We start from the raw sequence: 8,587 nt of genomic DNA on the forward strand, positions 1-8,587 counted from the left end.
GATATAAATAAAAATTTGAAATTAATGTTATAGTGCATGAATATCCACCTCAAAAGTGGGTCTGGCTCATTATTTTATATTTAACTAGCTATAGTACCCGGTGTTGCCCGGATTTTCTTCAATGAGGCTTTTTGGATCATGCGGTATTTCCCTCTTTCTTTGAGGGACATGCAAACCGTGTCTAAGTTAACCAATATGGCGACTTCCAGCGCGACTCGTGAAATAAACAAATCTAGATTTAAAGAAACGTAGAAATGAATATATACGTATATATATTTTTCCCTTTTTTAAGATTCACTCAGTACGTTGATCCCCCCCCCCCCGAACTTCAAGTTTTTCATTTGCCAGTTTCATCTTCCAAAAATGCTTAATTAAAGCTGTGGAATTTTTTCGATGTACTTTTTACGGGCCCATAATTAATTTCAAAATATCTTACCCCACATGAATTTATGCAGTTTGAATATCAAAAGACAATACGGATACATTAATTTTCATGCTTGAGAGGATAGTTGCTAGAAGATAGTTGATATAATAAAAAGTTGAAATCAATGTTATTGATTGTCATTATTGTATGAATATCCAACTAAAAAGTAGGTCCGGCTAATTACTTCATATTTAATTTCCTGGGCTTCGTATATCTTTAAACGAACTCAATATTTCAAAAATCGAGAATTTAATACAATTTTTAAAATTATTGATGTGGCGGAAAACCTTACTAAATTTCTGCATTTCTACAGTAAATTCGGAAATTTTAACACTGATTTCTATGAGGATCACCCTTTTCCTGACCCTCAAAGCGATGCTGATGATGATTATGATGTCTATTCAAAAAGCCTCATTGCTGGGAGTATTGAAAAAGTGGCAAACCATTATAAAGGCATAAAATATTATACATATAGTAGTTACAGGATTTAAGAAGTGACAAACCATTGTAAAGGCTTATATACACGTCTGAAACGCATTGCTAGGGAACCACGGTAACCAAAGTGAACGTTCGGAAAGTGATTGTTGCGGCCCAAAAACCGATGTTGCCCGACAGTTTTTTGCCCATTTTGGGGCATTTTCCCTGCTCTGACGAAATTCTAAAGTAGCCTATCGTTCAAGTCGGGTCCCATTTGGTATATATGCAAAATTTGGTGACGATCGATCTAAAATTGTAGATTTGTATAGAGAACATACACACACACAGAAAATCGTTTATATATATAGATTTTCTAAGCTTCGTATCTCTAAGCGAGCTCAATATTTCGAAAACCAAAGATGCAATTCAATTTTTAAAATTATTGATGTGGCAGAAAAGCCCACTACTAAATTTCCGCATTTTTACGCTAAAATCGGCAATTTTAACATTGATCTCTATGGGGATCATCCAGTGTATGTCCCTCAGGAGTGATGTTGATGATGATTATGACGTCTATTCGAAAAGCCTCATTATATTGAGTTCTCTGTCTCTGCGTTTTGAATGTACAGATCATACTCAAGATCAAAGGAAGGGACATCCGCCCCCCCCCCCCCCGTTCTATTCGAATAAACTCTCTTGTGTTGAAGTATAAAGCTACTAACATGAATATGGCAGAAATATTAGTAACATCAATTGAAGAGTTAGATATTAGATATCATTTAAAAATTCGATTCCAATATAAATGAGACAAAAAATGCTACTGAAATGATAGATGGAATCGCCTCAAGGGACAAACAAACGGGTATCCCGGAGATTAGGAACGCAATTGGCATAATTATCGAATGTGTACATACTCAAAAGGATGACCTTATCGCCTGGTTAAGGGGAAAAAGTTGGACACTCAGATGGAGTACGACGAAAGGGAATTACAAAAGATCTGGAAAGAGATAGACACAATAAAACATGAAATCAAAACTAGACGAAGAGATTTATACTCTGCAAAGCCAAAGGAGACAATTAAAGTACCTTACAGACCTAAAATTAGGAGTAGAGGGAAGATGAAGCAAAGTTACTGACTGACCGTGGTCTCAAAAGAAGACAACATAAACCCATATACAGTGAAAATATTAGTACAAAATAACCTTAAGTTACAAAACATACGTATTCCTGTTAGGCAATGCTGGGCTACAGGTAAAGGCACACTTACCATAGAACTTGATAAACAGGCAGATCAAGATAAAATGATACAGGAATTTGAAAAAATAACAGTACTCAAAGAGAAATTAACGTGTACCAAACAAATAAAACGAAATCCTCAACTGATGATCTATGGTGAAGATGAATCAGTTGATGGTCGATGGCTTTTTATGAACCCAAAACGAATTGGAAGACACAGCTGTAATAAAAGTGATTTATCGATTGATTCCCACCAAAGAAAAATACTAAAACTAGAAACTCTATATATTGGAATTTGATCCTCTTACTTTTAAGAAACTATCACAAAGAGGAAAAATTTTCCTCGGGTGGACGGTGGCTACTTTTAGAAAATATTTAAGGGTCCAACACACTGTAATTTGGTTGGAACTTTCGATATGTTTCTATGTTCTGTAGGAGTAAAAGATAATGTCAGAGATGTGGAGAGGATGTCCGTAACATAGCAGAATATACAGAAAAAGCGACATGCTGAAATTGTGCTATGGCTAATTTGAAATATAAAACGAAACATAATATCAACCGCTAAGTGGAGGACAAAAATTGTCCGATATACCAAAGAGAGATACAGTCGAATCCCATTTTAACGAATACCGTTATAACGAAAATCTCGTTTAACGAACACGTTTCCAATCCCCCAGCTAAGTTTCCGTAAGAACAAAATGCAAAAACCTGAAATTCCTTTATAACGAAGTGATTTCTCCGGTCTCTTGGAGTTCGTTACAACGGGATTGGATTGTACAAGATCTAGGGGAAAAAATCAATTATAATGTCCAGATACTCTAAAACAATTAAGTGTGGACACCTTAATACGAATCACGCTGTAAGAGTCACCGCACAATTGAATTCAGACATACAAACCTATAACGACTCCTACACTTCAGATGATAAAATTGTTGGATTTAAATTGTTGGACCCAGAATATATATATATGAGATCATTAGTTACTCAAAGAATCGAAAAGCAGGGTTCATTCTGAATAATCTCGACGGACACATATTTCAGGTACATTGTACCAAAAACATAGTTGCAATCAAGACAACTGTATACAGGATGAATATATTTCTTGTTTATAACTCTATACTGTGAACCTTCTGTGCTCTTAGCAATTTATTTGAGTGAACTTGAATTTATATTAATTAACTCTTCGACAGTTACGCATATTCAAAGAAAATCTTCTGAATCGGGCAGACGATTTTACCAAAATCCTTTGAAAAACGGCAGGGCCTCTTGAGGTAAGACGATGCCTTCCCCCAGTTGTCAACAGTAGGGTGCCGGATTTTCACTGATAGGATTCCTCCCACCGCTACAATAGCCACCGCTACAAGGCCAAAGGTATGAATAGGTCTTTTGTAAGTTGACGATAATAGCCTTACTGAGTGGAAAAGGTCCATGAAATTCAGGGAATAAGTTTTCCGTCAGTGAAAATTTTTCTTTCCTCCCGTTTCTTTGACTTCACACAAAATTATTCCCATTTATACTGATTATAAAAATTACAGCAACATCGTCGGATCAAAATCTGCTATACTTGATATTCACATAACATTCGATTAAAAATAATTAAATTACGTATCACTGCATGGATACATCTGATGCGAATTGGTATACAAAAATGTATAAACAACAGCTATAATTTTCCGTAATAGAGAGGTGTCACATTTTAATTTTACAGTCAATTTTTAGCTCCAGTTAGTGGCCAATTCTAGCTCTCACGGCCTATCCGACAATTTTTTTTAGTACTATAGCTTCGATGATTCTAATGAACTTTTATGAAAATTTTTACACCCCGGAATATGGATTAGTGTTCAATCGGTAATTTTATGAAATTTGTAAAGAAACCAAAAGCATGATCCCCACAAGGATGGAGCTGACACGACTCCAATCTTGGGGTCCCTTATGATTATCTTCTTTCTTTTTTTTCCAATGCCATAAATTCACTTTGAAAGGGGCCCCTGAGCGCAGAACAGTGCTGTCTCAAAGGGCAGTTGAATTTTCTCTCTTTCCAAAATATATCTTCGCAACAGCCAAACAGCCAGTTGTTAAAAACTTTCGGAACCACTTCTTATTTTGCAATCTCGAAGTCCACGAGCCCACCCAGGTACGGCCCGGAGGGCTGGAGTTTAGACCGGGGGGGGGGGCTGTAAATAAAATCAGGTTAAAATTTTCGAAAGTAAACACGTAGAGGGCCCTAGAAAGATCACTTTACCTGATGGCTCACGATGCTCTTAAGGCGATCGTGTCTAGGGGCCCTGCTTCAAGATAGGGGGGGGGGATGCATCCAGATCTTAAGTTTTTTTTTTATAATTGAGTTTTATTCAATTTTTCTATCTCAGTAGGCTGATACGAAGCTTCTGTGTGTCGGTTGCGATATTTATACAAAAACGTTTTTTTTTCTGGCCATTTTCCTAGAGACTGCTTACATATTAAAGTGGTTCTTCACCGAAAATAACGTCAATTGAATTAAATATTTACGAGATTATACTATAGATAAATTACAATACATTTTACTGAAGTTTAAATCAAGATCATAATATGTAGCAGATGATTTTTTTTCCACTCAAATCATTATTTTCGATAATAAAGTGAAATATATATATATTTTTCCCTTGTATGCAGAAATTCAAATCCATAACAGAAACAAAAAAAATCAATATGATATATGATATGCAATGGCCTTTGTGGCAGTGCTTCTCAAAGTGTGCGTCGCAACAAGATGGAAGCATCGATATTTGTGCCTATTAATGCTTCGAAGTGATTATTTTATGAGGGCACATTGAATGCATTTATTCTCTTTAGATTAATTAGCAATTAACTCTTTAGATAGAACATCTGGTTAAATGGTATAAGTATTAGTATTTAAGCTATATTTAAATCATTATTATTAATAATTCAACGGTATTGTAAACGCTATTGTCCGTTGATCACCGAACAGAAAGTGCTCATCTTCTCCGTCACTGCTACCTTCTTAGGGAAGAAATTTAAATGCAAAGAAGAATATTATTCAACAATAGTTACAATATGATTATTTTAAATGAATTAATTTCTGAGTAATTCGAAAGTTTTCTGCCTCTTTTTTATTCTTAAAATGCTAAAAGCATTTTTCATTCTCTCAAGTCTGTTTTGCCTTGATAAATCCTTGCCTGGGAAACACCAGATATCCCATTCTATATGACAGTGGTTCTCAATTTTTTTTCACCTGCGGCACCCTTGCCCAAAATTCATGGCTCATCTGCGCTTATCTGGCCCGGCAACAGATTGTTCACCCAGGCATTCATTCGTTAGCTATCGAAAAAAAAGTTGTGACTCGGTGAAAACGTTCCAGAAGAAACACACACACAAAACATCTATATGTATGAGAGCCAACTGAATTAATATTCAATGAATAGAAAGGACTTGGTGGAAAATGAATCAATGAAACGAATCTGATGCTTCCACGCATATTTCCGAAATTAACAAAGAAAACTATTATACGTTTCCACCTGTGGAGCGAAATATCTTTAGTACAGAACAATGCTGGGATTATCGCTTACCCATTTTTGGTACAAAGTTTAAATACGCGAAGAATTCACGCTAAGGCGTGTATCGATCGTCTTGAAAAAAAAATACAGTGCCGGATTATCTTTGCTATTGTCAAAAGTTACCTGTTATCAGGACTCAAGAATCAAGAGCTCAATCAACACCCCCAAAGAAGAGGGATGGTTCTTTTGGGAGTGTTGGTTCAATACGGATGAAAGTATTTAGGGGAATGGGGAACGCGAGCATAGAAATGAGTACGTATTCCTGTGAATAGTTTGAAGAAAAAGAGGGGGAAGACATTTCTTTTCTTATCAAAAGTACGTTCGTAAATGAGGACAATACATGTCTCTTAGTGAGAATATAAGCTTAGTCTCGTTTTTCTCAGTTCGGTTTTACACTGTGTTTGCTAAAAGAAAAGAAAAATGGGAGATATAATTTGTGGCCTGACAAAAAATAAATAAGAAAATTATTCGGACGAACAAAAAGTAATTGACAGAATTAATTTGTGGACCGGCGACAAATAAATAAATGAGAGAAATAATTAATTTGTAGTTCTGCTGACGGGTAAAATAGGAATAAAAACCAATATAGAGACATTAGTATACTATGTATTATATTTAAAATTAAATTGAAAATCAAATCGAAAATTACGTAGCGACTATATGAATTGGGCAAAATGTTCCATAGACTAACTGTCAAATATTGTTCAAGATCAATTGTGAATATCGATCTCAACGATTTCCTGTTCCTGACATCAGCACATCGAGCATTGGCAAGGGATCGCCAGCCACTTTGTGAAATAGCCGGTCTATGCCCGAATCATTTCAGACGGACTTTGACCAAAACTCTCGGCCCATTCGTGAAGTGGCTGGCCCAGTCTCAGATCGGCCGCGATTCGAGCTTTGGCAGTAACATGTATATAGGTGTACTGCTTATAAATTATTTTTCTAAAAAATGAACACTGCATATATTAATTAAGCTTTTAATTTTTTTCCCCATCTCTCAGTCATTTTACATGTATGCCTTATTTTGAACGGTAATTTTTTTTTAAATACCAAAAAAAGTTATTTTTTACTCTCTCTCTCTGATGTACATCAACTATTTCAACTTGTTTCGACATCTCTTATTATTTGGTGTCCTGTACAATTGCATAGGTCGCACTGCCCTTAGACCGCCATTGGCCTTATACTGTTCTGGTGGCCTTTGTTTATCATTCACAATATTTATATTGTCACCTTTACTTTATTGGCACAAAGGATCTGTGAAACACCAAATGTTTAGAACCCTGACTTATTTTATTTGTTTTAATTACACGGGACATGGTCTCAAAAAGGTTAAAAACTAGCACACCAAACCTGAGTAAAGTTATTTTTAACTCAGATTTTTTTTTGAAGCACATTAAAATATATTGTAAAATGCGTCTATAATAGTAATGAAAGAATGTTTTTACTCTTCGCTGCTGACAACAAACACACAGTTCTCATACCAACTGATAAGAGAATTCCATTTACTTTCAATACATGTTGTATAGACTTATGGATAAGTCAGTGAATAGAAGAATTCAGTATGTACTTGTAGGGGGTGTTTTTTACAATGTGTTCGATAGTTTCTGTGAAACGCTTTATCTACTACAGAGGTACACACCTATCTGACATTTTCTTTTTTTCTCTCTGAATACACGGGTAGTCACGTACAAATACGGCTGTACAAAACCTTCCCCAATTTAAAAGGATTATAGTTATCCGGATTATTCTTGGAATCCGCAATTTTCTTTCAGCTCTGTACATAAAACGACGTTTTATGTACAGAGTGTTGTGTAATATTAATTAATTGCATATCAATATTCCTCATTCTCATATCATTTTGCTAAAATTATTGTTACTGTAAATAGAAAAGTAAATCTTTTGTATCATTTTTTACTTCAAAGGCAAATTTTCGGTCTTTCGGGGCATAGTCATTTTTTATAGAGCATTTTCTATCAGTGTTTAGGTCATGAAAACCTTGGCCCTACTTATAAGTATACTTGCCAACTACTATGGAATTTACGTAGTTTCTATGGATTTGCATCACAAAATATGAAACTACGGTGGAAATCGTGAAAAATTACGGAAATATGGTTTTTTATAAACTTCTTTTGTTCAAGGATTTCTTTGAACTCCATTACCCTATCGTGTACAAACTTACGTCACACAAAAAAAGACTGCACTACCAAAGAATAAATATCAAACTAATAACAAATCGAAAAGGTGCGGTTTACACTAAGACAACTTATCGTGCAGGTGGGTAACTAGTCTGGGGCAACCGGGGCCGTCTCTGAACTTCCTGCGTGTGAGAGAATACATAACTATTATTATATTTTTTATAACAAGCTGCAACATTCCCCCCCCCCCTATATTTACTACCTCATCAAAATATAACACATTATAATGCAATTGTAATTTCTACAATGATACAGTAATATCCCAACTTAGGCTACCACGATTTGCGTTATTTTCTATGGAAAGAAAGAATGATTGTCTATGAGGATTTCCGAATTCTTGAAGTTTAGGGTGAAGCCCCGAATTTAACAGAACGTCCTGCCATCTGACCTCCTATAGGCATAATTCTTGGCTCCACACGAAAATAAGCATTTTTCTAAAACAAATATAAATCTTGAAGAGAAACGTCTCAACCGAAGAAATTGAAGGTTGAATTATAAAGTTTGATAACGAGAATAAATTGACAAATAATGAGAAAAACACCAGCCACAAATTCGGTAATTTGTACCGTCGAGCTCATCCGTGAACTGCTCCAAGAAATCGCCCAATGGTGGATCGTTGGCACCGTTGCTAGCATAGATGATTCTGAAATTTAAGAAAACCAATAAGTCTGAAATCAAAGTCAAGTGGTAAAACATTTAAAAATTAAATGAAGCATATTAAAAAATTTTCTGATAACTTACGAGTCGGTGTCAAAATA

Source organism: Pholcus phalangioides, unplaced genomic scaffold, assembly GCF_987345545.1.
Source record: "Pholcus phalangioides strain wild (caught in Gottingen) unplaced genomic scaffold, Ppha-v1.0 ptg000013l_1, whole genome shotgun sequence".
NCBI lineage: Eukaryota > Metazoa > Arthropoda > Arachnida > Araneae > Pholcidae > Pholcus > Pholcus phalangioides.